We start from the raw sequence: 12,369 nt of genomic DNA, 5'->3' as shown, positions 1-12,369 counted from the left end.
TATCACCTATGTTAGACAGTGAGCTTCTCCTCTAAAAGTGCCACTATTACAGCAGAAGATGGAGGCCAAGAAGAAGAAGAAGAAAGGCAGGACATGCCCAGATTCCTCCATCTTGCCCCCTGACCCCCCATTCTAAGAACCCTAAAAATCTATTTTTTCACCCCATAATAAATTCACTATCATTCTACTTAAACTGTCATGGCTTGCAGATCTTCACATAAGGTTGGTAACTTGTTCCGTGGGTCATAATCAAAACCACAGGCATCTTGGGCTTTGTGCCAGGGTCTCTGGGACCCCTGGCAGGGATCTTGGCCATCCAGGACATCCAGAGGGGTGTCCTGAGTTCTGACAGGCAGCTCCCAGCACCCAGCGGCTCCTGGCCGTGCCCAAATCCCGCAGGGCATCTCCCAGGCGGCGTTCGCAGCCGGAGACGCTGCGGGGACCAACCTGCGCCGCTGCGGAGCCTCTGTCCCCGGGCAGAAGGACATTTCCCGGCGGGCTGCGGAGCGGGGACACCGCCCTGGAGGCTCAGGGGGCTCGGTGCCCGCTCCGGCCCGGCAGGTGAGAGCCAGCGGCGGGCGCGGTCCTGGGATGGGTTTGGGAAGCTCCCGGCGGGATGCGAGCGGTGCCCCGGCGGGGAGAGGAGCTTTGGCTCCCCGTGCATTAAAGGAAAGCGATTTTCCAAGCCAGTCCGTGTGTCCCAGCCCGCTTCGGGCGCTGAGCCGAAGGTCCGTAAATGCCAGGGATTTAAAGTGCGCGGGGCTCCGCGGCTGCTGCTGCTCCACGGATTCCTGAAAATGGGAATTGTTCCAGTGTGCATAAAGCGCTGGGACCGCTGGGGACTTTGTGCTGATTTCGGGAACAGGAAGGCCCTAATCTGCATTCCTGGTAGGGGAGCGTGTGTGGCATCCCCAACAGCTGGAACCAGAGGTAAGGTCCCTGCTAATGGAATAAAAATATTTTTTTAAAAAGTTTTATTTTTTATGGAATAAAAACATTTTTTAAAGGGTTTTCTTTTAATAAATAAAAACCATAAAAGATTTACCAGTGCTTATGGAATAAAAACATTTTTTAAAAAGTTTTATTAAAAACATTTTTTAAAAAGTTTTATTTCTTATAAATAAAAACATTTAAAAATATGTATATATATATATATATAAACATATATATAAAACATAATTTTTTTGTGTTTTCCATAACACATAAAAATAGTTTTATTTTATTATTAAAGCTTCCATAAAATTGTTATTTCCATACAATTGTTATGGAAATAACAATTTTATTTAGCGATCCTTGGGAATGTGGCCAGGTTTCCCTGTTTAGTTAAAGTAAGTGGCTTTAACTGTTGGCATGTAAATGGTTTCGGTTTGGTTTATTTGCTTATTTCTAAATGGGGGTATGAAATTGAGGTTTTATTTCTTTATGGATAATTTTGCCAGACCTGAGGATGATTTGATTGAGTACTTTATGCATAATTCCCTTTGCTGAACAAGCGTTTTAGGCATGAGAAGAAAACCTTGTAAGTTTAATCCCCATATTTTGTTGCATAACTGAGCAATCTGCAAAGACGAAGCAATTATGTACTCTGCTCAAGCTGGGTTTAGTTTGTCAGAATTCAGTTGGGATTTTGATTGTCCAGGAGTTAAAACATACCATTTTCAAATGCATTGCTTAATTTTCTAACCCTACTGAATTAGGCTGCTTTCTCTTCCCTTCTTTTCCTAGCCTAGCTTTACCTTAAATTAGAGAAATTGCTTGGTAATTTTAGGTGAACCTACAAGATAGGATCAGTCTTAGAAGCCAATGTCTCAGAGTTACTCAGAGAGCCACAAAAGCAGGGCTCATCTATGGATTGGCCCTGCTCTTTGGGAATGCTGTGCTTCTCCCCTGAAGCAGATATTGCTCCTGTTTGAAGTAAGCTAAAGCTGAGGCTTGAGTGCACAGATTGCTAATGCTTACTGAAAATCGATGGAAGATAGTCCCCAAAAGCAATTAAGCAGCTTTGAAAATCAATCCACAGTTGAAGTTGTCCAAGGACAGGGATTAGATCTTTGTCAGAGCTGAAGTCTTTGTGGGGAAGGTCCTGGCACAGTGTCAAGTTCATGGCTCTTAGTTCTACATCTTTTCCAGTCTGAATTCATTTCCAGTCAAAAAATCATTAAAAATTTGTTCAAATCTATGTGTGATTTGCTAAACTCTGCTGGCTTGTTGTTTTTCCCAGAGTTTGTTGTTTTATTTTGTGTGATCATAGCGTTGAAGTAAATAATTTGAAATAGAGCATGGTGGGTAATAACCAGTGCAGCCAGAATCCACATGCAATTTGTCTGTATGAATTGCCCAAAATAGGCTTTGGATTACTAGGTGTTTTAAAAGGCTTTTTTGCCCCCTGTTGATTTACTGTACTGTAAGTATTTGGTCATTCTGTATGGTAACCCCCTTCCTTTCAGCCTCTTTGTTTATCCAGGATTTCAACAAAGCTTTCAGACCTACCCAGGATTTTTAGGCATCAAATGGCAATGTTTTAATCTTGTAAGCACTGTGAAAGCTCAGGCTCCTTAGTGGAAGGACCAATTTGTTCTGAGTAATTACAACAGGTAAATGAAAGTGTTAGGGGTAATAATTCTGGAATGGTAATACTCCCAGAAATTCTTGTTGCTTCAGTAATAGTTTGTCAAGTAATTTGTCAGTGGAGAAGTGGCAAAGCAGAGCTGGGGGTGAAGCACTGCTTACAGCTCTAGGCAAAATAAATTGATTATTTTACATGTTCCTATGCACATTTCTTGTTGGAGTATTCAAATTCTGTGGCCAGATGAGCAGAGGTAAAGCCTTGCCTTTGTGGTAGAGTGTGCACCATTTCATTGAGCCTGCAAGAGTATTTTCTTCATGCCATGCACGATCCCAGAACCAGGGCAGACTTCTGCAAAGTGCAAGTTCCAAATGTGGCAAATAGATCTCTAATTACTGTCTAAGTCCCTGAAGAAAAGTCTCTTGGAAAGTAGAGCATCTTGCTTCTCTCTGAAGAGCTTTGGTCTGCTTGTAATTAATGTTGAAAATACTTTTTTCCCTTCTGAATTCCACTGCTGAAAAAGTCCTGGATTCTTCCTCTGCACACATTATTTTTAATTAAAAGCATCACTGTGTGTGTAAATGGGTATTTACATAAATGGTAAAGCACAAAACATCATCTTCCAAAGTGGCATTTGCTGTAATATCTTGGTCATGCTAGACATGGCAGGATGGCTGGCAGTGATTTGAATATACCCTGGGGTTTATGGCTGGTTCTTTTAAGCAGCACTCTGAGTTTTTTGTATCTATTTAAGCATGTTGTTGTTGGTTAAATGCTTTCTGATTGGCAGGGCTGGGAATATTTTTGTGGGAATTGTGGTGGCCATGCTTTGTTAGTTGTTCTCTCTGATAGTGCATTTACCAGAGAGAAGAAATGACCTGTGGTCCTGTTTATGGAGGGATCCTGCTGCATTAAAGAACAGGAGCTGTTTGCCAGGTTTCCTCTCTGAAAAGTGAGCTGGCACCTAACATTCCTCCAGCTTTTTTTTTAAACATTTCTGCAGGAGATTATTAGGAGTAATCCATGGGACAAGAAAGGGCTCAGCAAACTTCTGGGTTTTGTTGTTTCTTTGTGTCTCAAGCAATTCTCACATTTACTGCACCCAGCAGTCAGATCTTGTTCATCTTGTGAATTCTGTAGTTAGGACACACAGCTCTTGCTCTCCCTGTTTGTTCTGAATCTGCCCATCTGGGTGGGCTTTGCTGTCTAATAGAAAACAAATCTTCTCCTCAGGTAAAACATCCATGTTTGATGAATCAAAACCCAAGCTCTGTTGGAGGACCAAGCCCTCTTGGGTGCTTCATCAAGAGTGTTAATTGCTCTCATCTGGTGGGTACAGGTAGTGCATTTTTCTAGAAATCTAAACAGAACTTAAATATTGTTATTAAGGGAGAGATAAAGTAGCAGGAATTGTTCTTGTTGCATGTTTACTCTGGCACAGCCTTTTGGTGTTGCAGTTATTTGACAGAAAATGATGGCTACCATCTGTTCCCCTCCTCTGGCATCATTCAAAGTTCCTTTCCTCATTGGGAATGAAGTCTTTGTAGAGAGACAACAAGTTTTGATCTCTTCCTGTTTCCATAGTCACATTTAATATTCTTTATTCTTTTTGCATTTATAGCTCTAGGCAAAATGAGTTGATTATCTTAGATATTATTTTGCACATTTCTTGCATTACACTCAGAGTACGCAGCTTTTGTGGCCAGGGAGTCTGGTGTCCCAGAAAAAGAAGGAAATCTGAAATAATAGGTGAAGGAAGGAATCTCTCATGGAGACAGATATCATTGAGGGAGGAGGGATATCATCAAGGAAGGAGGAATTGTGGCATCATAGAAAAAGGAGGAAATGTGGAAAAGTTGACATCACAGAGGATGGGGGTCACCACACGCTGAGGAAGGAGGAAGTGTCTCACACATGGATAAGAGAGAGTCTGGCACCATGAAGGAAGAAGAGAGTCTGGCATCAGTGAGGGAGGAAGGAGTCTGGCATCACAGAGGTACAAGGGATTTGGACATCTCAGAGGTGAGAGGGAGTGTGGCATCAGACATGGAAAAGGGAAAGAAGGATTCCAGGAAGGAACCATAGAGGTGAGAGGGAATCTGCCATCACAGAGGAAGGAGAGAGAGTTGCACAGAGGTAAGAGCAAGACTGGCATCAGGAAGGAAGAAGAGAGTGTCATCACTGAGGAAGGAAGAGAGGGGTCTGACATCACAAGGCTGGACATCACAGAGGGAAGAGGGAATGTGGCATCCTGAAGGAAGGAGGGGGGGTCTGGCATCACTGAGAAAGGAAGAAATAATCAGAGATAAGAAAGAGTCTGACATCGCAGAGGAAAGGAATAATGTGATGGCACAGAAAAAAGCAGGAATTCTTCACTACTGGAAGATGGAGCCTCATCCTAAAGGTAAGAGGGAGACTGGTGTGACAGAGGTAAGAGAAGTCTGGCATCACAGAAGGTGGAGGTCATCTTGCATCACAGAGAAGGAGGGAGTTTGGCATCACAGAGGTTAGAGGGAGTCTCACATCATGGGGCAAGGAGCACATTCTCATTCATGCTGCCCTTGCTTCTTGGAGTCATGATCCTCATTTAAATTCACAATGTGCACCTCATCTGTCTTGCAGTTTGCCAGAAAATTCCTCTGGCAGTCTTTATATTCATCGTTTTTATCTCCACACCTTCTTTTAACTGAAGGGTTGTCATGTACTTTGTTCTTATGCACCTCAAACTGCTTGCACTCTTTTTTTTTTCTCCTCTAAAGCACCACATATACATCAATTCTGCATGTTTTAATAATTAAAGGTTTCAGTAACACAGCTTTCTAACAGTGCTAATACAAAAAGCTTGTAAATCTGCTAGCTGAAAAGATCTTTCCCTCCCTGATTCCATGGAAGAATCTTAAGAGACTCAGACTGATGGAAGATCCTGCAGTAAACAGGAGGGGACATGCTGTGCTGTACCACCAAGCAGCTTGGGATGGAAACAGGTCTTATCTGGAGATCAGGGCAGGCAAAACATTGGCAATAACACCATGGCAGGGAAGGAGGGCAACCTTTTACTCTTCACTGCTGGAGGATTTGGTGAAGCTAAAATTAGAGCCCAAATTTGCCTTAAGGCCTGAGGAACAATTACCCCAATCTCATTTCCTTATCTGTAATATCTCACTCTTTTGGTTCATTTCCACCTCCTCTGTAAAATGCAGATGCTGGCACAGGATGAGGAGGTGAACCTCATTATTGCTAGAAACTCTAGTGGAAGGCAAAACAGAACCACGTGCTGCTCATAATTTCTTTTCAGGCACTAGGAATGAAATGTTGACGTAAAGCTCAAGATGTTGTGGCTAAGAATTGTTTAAAAAATTTGTTGCTGGCATGGTATCCTTTCCTCTTTTAACAGGAAGATGGGATTTGAGAGAGCTTTCAGCTGTGTTCACCCTCCATTGTATGCCAGGCTCTTGTCACTTCTCTGCACCTGTGCAAAAAACCTGTTCTTGCTGGGATTTGAGGGTCATTAAATAGAGTGAAGGCTGGATAGGATAAATAGGATAAAATCTTTGCATGATCTCACCTTAATGCATTATTGTGGTAGTTTGAACAGCTCTTTCACCCTTAATTATCACGAACAGTGCTGATTTAAGAGTTCTTTCGTGGCTTTTCTATCTGCAGAGTCTGAAACAGAAATTATTGCAGATGGAGAGTGTATCTCCTTTCTCCTGAATCATGCACACAGTCATTAGATCACATTAATGGGCGTCACACAGATCCCAAGCTGGATTCTGTCAGTTTGTGTTTGTGTAGCCTAAAGGCATTTTTTAGACTCTTGAAAGAGAGTGGGTTTGTTCAAACATAATAGAAGCAAAATAAGGAAAATGGAGATAAACAAATATGTTTTTAAGCAGCACGGAATAATGTGTAGGGCATGGCTTTGAAAGAACAAGTAATGTTGCTCAGATATGTGTTCTTGTAAATTGAGTTTATTCCTCTTAAGAAAGCAGTATTTTAAATAATGATTGGGGGATGAGCTTTGGCTGGCCAATGGTTGCAAACATTCTGCCCCTGGGTGAAGCAAAGTACATAACAGTGAACTTAGTCCTGTGCTACTTTTCTTTTATGCTTAGTTAGACTTGGGTCTCAGTGCCTGTGGACTTTCAGCGTGGTACTGGAGAGTTCACAACAGATTGTAATTGTAGGAAAAATGAGGTGGGAATGTGTTGTGTAAGGTGCTCAAGCACCCCTCTGGAATAACGTGCCTGGAAGGACAAGTGCTGTAAGTGCCAGCTCTGGGTGATGCAGAGGTGAGAGATGAGAATTGACTCCAAGTTCTCCGAAGGCTGATTATATTCTATTCTATTCTATTATATGTAATATATGTAATATATTACATTACATTATATTTATATTACATTACATTACATGTTATTTACATTATATACACTATATTTTATATATCTTATATTTTATATATTTTATATTATATCATATTCTATATATTATATTATGAATTATATTATAAGAAATTATATATTAAAACTATACTAAAGAAAGAGAAAGGATACCTCAGAAAGCTAGAAAGGAATGATAATAAAAACCCCTGACCGACCAGAGAGCCTGATGCAGCTGGCTGTGATTGGCCATTAATTAAAAACAATTCACATGCTGGGTAAACAATTCTCCAAATCACATTCCAGAGGAGCAAAACATGGAGAAGCTGAAGCTTCCCAGGAGAAGAAATCCTGGTGAAGGGATTTTTCATAAAATACCACTGTGACACAGAGGGGCACCCCCAGAGCCTACCCTGGCCCTGCTGGCTGTTCCTGCTGGCCAGGGCACAGAGCAGCTGAAGTGCCAGAGCTGTGGTGTGTTCCTCAGCAGGGAACCCCCAGCCTGGCTGGGAGCAGCATGCCCCATTCCTGGGGGAGGCCTGGGACAGTGTGGCTTCACTGCTTTGGGGACGTGACCTCACTCCTTGCTCACTGCCTCCTAATTAAGTCCCTTCTGTACTGGTTAATTTCTGATTGTGAGCAGTCTAGGGGAAAAAAAAAAAAAAGTAAAATGGGATGATATCATCTCTTCCTGCTGTTTTGGAGATAGCATTGTGTGCCACCTCCCTGTGGCAATAAAAAATGTAAATGCTAAATTTCTTATCAAGACAAGGCAGAAACTCTGTTGGATTTGTATTTCCTGTCTTTGATTTGCTTTGCTTTATTTCATCCCATGCCTACCTCTCCTCCTCCCCTACAATGTTAATGCAGCATTCCATGCTCACCTGGGAGATGTTATCACTTGTAGGCAAAGCAATTTCTGCCTTGCTAAGCTATTTTCAAGCTTGTCATGATGCTCCATAAAGTACAGAAATAGGAAGATTTTCTTTTATGAGTGACTTGGTGGTTTTCTGTCTGTTTCTGGTGCCACATGATGGCAAAATGTGATGCCTGGAGAGGGTAGGGGACAGATTGAGGGTGAAGCTGTGGGGACTGTGCTGTGTCTTAGTTCCTTTTAGGCTGTGGCAGTGCTCAGAGACTCTGTTCCAGGTGCCATGAGTTTTTGAAGTCCTTTTCCTTCAAGTCTCTTGGGAAGAGTAAGCTGCAATTGTTGCTCTTTGGGCAAAGCAGGGTGTAAACAAAGGTGCTGCAGCAGAGAGGTGCGTTTTTGGTAAAGCCTGATGTGGGATTTTATGTAAGGGAACAAAAATACACAGAAAAACCACTTCCAAATGGAGCTGTTATTTCTCCTGCAGGGTAATTATTAATCAATAAACCTTGTGTCTCTCAGAGTGTGCCAAGTGCTCTGAGCTGCCTTGCAGCGTGCTGGTAAACCAGTCCTGGAGAGAAAATGTTATTAACCCTAAAGCATGATTAGCCCTGAAAGCAGCAGAGTCTCACAACTCCTGCCTCAGCCATGCAGCAGCAGTTTTGCCCTGGCAGGGTTTGGTAGCACCCCCAAAGCTGTGGGTGTTGTGCATCATTTGTTGCACCTGGGTGGTGTTTGGGCATTTCCTGCATTTATCTGAAGGTCTGCACAGTTGATTATTTCTCCAAAACCATGTTTCAGATGGATTCTAATGCTGCAAGGCTGAGATGGATGGTTACTTGTAGAAGGAGAGGGGGGTTTTACCATTGAGCTGTTTCATAGATGACCTCTGTGAAAATGAAGAGCTCTGTTCTCTGAGGCATCTCTTCTGTGTATTGATGAAGACAAAGCAAGAGACAGGACACAGCTTTGATGTAAATAATAGTTGCTCTGCTCCTGTGGACCCCTTAGCTCTGATGTTAATGCACAGATAGGGGACAAATCAAAATGCAGAAAGGTGCTGAAAACCAGGAGTGTTTCCAATAGGAAGGTGTAAGATACTGTAAGGAAATTCTGGGGTTTTCTTGCAGAAGTATTTCACAAGATGTGTTTGGTCTTCTTCAAGAGTAGCTTGGTTCAGGGCTATTTACTGGGCCCATTGCATTTCAACATTTTTCTTTGAAAACATGTTTTTAAAGCAGCAAACCAAAAGCATTCCTCCTTGAACTCTTTAGGATAAAAGTACTGTCTAAAGTATTTAAGTGTTGTCTGCAAACAATATCCACCCTGGCGTACAGCAAAGTCTCAGAGCCTAAGGACAGTAGAATAAATGGATATATTTCCTTCTAAGGTCTTGCCTTTGGTCACATAAAAAGAGGAAAAAGCCAAACCAAAACATGAACTCCCTTTGAAGCACTCGTTTATAAAGGCATTGTGCCAGTGTGGTTGCATCAAGAGACTTCAGACAATAAAACCACCAGCACTTTGTTGTTGACATCTCTGAAAAATGAGGGTAGAAAAGAGTTATTGTACCTGTTTGTCCTTCCACATTCATGGTGCTGTATTGCTATATCGTGGAACAAGTGTTAAGGAGCTGATAACTTCACCACAGATCCCAGCAGTGATTAGTGGAGGAAATTCTGGAGCAGGTTTGTCACAACTGAGGCTGCTTTGTGCTGCTCAAACAACACACAAGAACTCCAGAGAAGCAGCTTGAATAGTGAACTTGGGAAATCACTGCTCTGAGTGGCCTCCTCTGGGCCCAGGCTGGAGATGCTGGCAGGAACATGCTGCACCCCATGCTCATCCCTCCCAAAACAATCCCCTTGGGTGAGCTGGTGAAGTTCAAATGCTGCTGACGCACTTGGTCCTTCCCTTCCCAGGCACTCACAGAAAAATGTGACGCTCTTGGAGCTCTGGGGCCCGTGTTCATTATCATCAGGAATTTTACAGGCACTTTCAAGGCAACTGGGAGAGATTGAATACAGAGAGTCTCTCTGTTAGCAAAAAATAACCCAACCAATGTCAGAGGTGGCTTCTTCCAAGTCAGAATGACATCTCATGCAAATCCATTTGTCACCAGCCCCAGCTATCTCCAGTGGAAGTCAAGATTCTTGTGAGACTTGAAGCTGGTTTTGGAACTTACTACTGGATGGTAAACAAGCTCATCCTCCAGTCTGAATTCACTGCAAAAAATGGGTGTCTGCTCACACAGACAGTTCTTTCCATCTGTGGTCCAGGGTGAATGCAGAGCACACACATTTGCACACAATCCCTCCCCAGGTCTTCTGCTGCAAAAATCCTGCTTCTCAAGTGTCCTTGAGAGGAGATGTGGGGGAGCAGAAATGGTTCTGTAGCTCTGGGTGTGGACATGAGGGTTTCTGGCTCATGGAGGTTCAGTTCCTGGGCAGAGCAGCTCTGTCTCTGTGCTGGCAGGTATTGTATTTGCAGGGATCCCCGTGGCAGGAAGGAATGATGCATCTGACTCCATGTTCTCAGAAGGTTAATTGGTTATTTTATGATACTGTATTATATTAAAGAATACTAAACTAAACTATACTAAAGAATACAGAAAGGATACTTGCAGAAGGTTAAAACGATAACAATGAAAACTCATGACTCTTTCCAGAGTCTTGACACAGCTTGGCCCCAATTGGCCAAAAAGTCAAAACAACTCACAGCAGAAATTAATGAAACAATCACCTGTGGGTAAACAATCTCCAAACACATTCCACATATGAGCGAAACACAGGAGAAGCAAATGAGATAAGAACTTGTTTTCCTTTTTTCCCTGAAGTTTCTCAGCTTCCCAGGAGGAAAATCCTGGGTGAAGGGATTTTTCAGAGAATGTGAATGCCACAGGCAGGGCTGTGGTGCTGATGCAGCAGGAACCAGGGCAAAGAGAGCTCTGGTTTTGGAGGTAGCCCAGCCTGAACAACAGAGCTGGCACTGACAGCAGCTCCTCTGTTTGCTGGGGGGCTCTGTAAACAGATCAGACTGGCCAAGAGTTGGGATTTTCTTTGTGGTGTTCACAGTTATGGTGGTGAACCTTTCTAGCCCAAACCTGGCCCCAGCTGTGTTGTGATTTTGAGGAAGCTGCTGTTTTTCTTCACAAAGGCTTAGGAATAGAAATGTTGTAAAACGCTGTGGTAGATATCATTTCTATGTAAAGTGCTCTGAGGTTTCTAGAAGCCCCTCCAGTTGTGCTTTGCAATAAAATTTAATTGTGCTCAGGATGCTCCTAAACTGCTTTGGTTTGTGTGCTGAGGCAAGCTGAAATTGGATAAACTTTTTCATTCTGGGTAGAGTTATGGCCTGGGTATTGTAAAGGTGGGAAAGGAGTGTTGTCTTGTGCTCCAGATAACATTGTGAAGAAAAACAAGTGGCAGAAGTTATGGAAGCACCAGTGAAACAAACAAATCAAGTTTTTTCAGTGCCTATCATCCAATAGCTCCATCCTCTGAGGATTCAGGCACTTTCAAGGCTGTAGCACTTGCATGTGTAAAAAATAGAATATTTTTCTTTTTTTTCTTCTTTTTTTTTTTTAGCTTGTTCAATCTGCACAGTGCCTGGACAAATGTTCAATCTGCACAGATGTTTTATGGGTGCTTATCTTGACTTGTGTGTTTATTTATTTATTTATTGTCAGCCATTAGAAAATTAAACTCAAGAAGTTGAGTAAAACATGTCCTGTCACATAAAGGCACTTAAACTATTCCATTCAGTTTCATTCCTGCTCTAATCCTGTGAATTCCTATTAACTTGTGCTAAAATTCCTGTTTTGATCCAGGAGTAAATTTGGTGGATTCTGAGGACTCTTTGAGCCATTCCAGAGCATCAAATTACTCTGTAGCAGCAAAACCAACAAAACCTTCTGGCTCTAGAGAGAATGAAGATGTTCTGGGTCATAAACAATCCTTGCCCTACAGAAGTTTTGAAATACTTGATGTCTTAGTAATTCCCCAGCAAATGAGTGTTTGAAGCATGACATTCTTTAAAATTATGCATTAAAATGATGACAGCACTGTTCCCCAAACCACCTTACTAAGGTTTCTTACACTTAAAGGCATGCTTGAAAACATTAATTATTAAAGACAAGTCTAAGTGTTTTTTCTACTTGCAGCATGAAACAGTCCAAATATATTCAAGATTGTTTTCTTCTTTTTTTCTTTTTTTGTTGGGGTGTTCTCTTTGACTGAAGCACAGCAGCCCTGCAGCTGGGTTATGCAGATGTGCTGTGAAATCAGGTTGCTCTGCACCTTGACAGAATTTTGTCACTTTTTTTGGCAATGTGATCACATTTTAGAGCATGGGCTTTTGTTTCCTCTTTAAAACAGTTCACAGGGAGAAGGAAAGGGAAGGTCTGACTGCCCTTTACTCACCTGTTCAAGGGTTGTGCAAATATATCCCTGCTCCACTTCCTGGCTGACTGAGAGGTACAAGGTGGCTGCCCTCACACTGTTGGCTTTTTATTCTGGATCTATATTCTGCCTTGCTTTTCTTTCCCTCTGAATCTG

Source organism: Agelaius tricolor, unplaced genomic scaffold, assembly GCF_023055355.1.
Source record: "Agelaius tricolor isolate 1412-34295 unplaced genomic scaffold, bAgeTri1.0.p SCAF_1, whole genome shotgun sequence".
Lineage (NCBI taxonomy): Eukaryota > Metazoa > Chordata > Aves > Passeriformes > Icteridae > Agelaius > Agelaius tricolor.
This window is presented reverse-complemented; position numbering follows the sequence as displayed.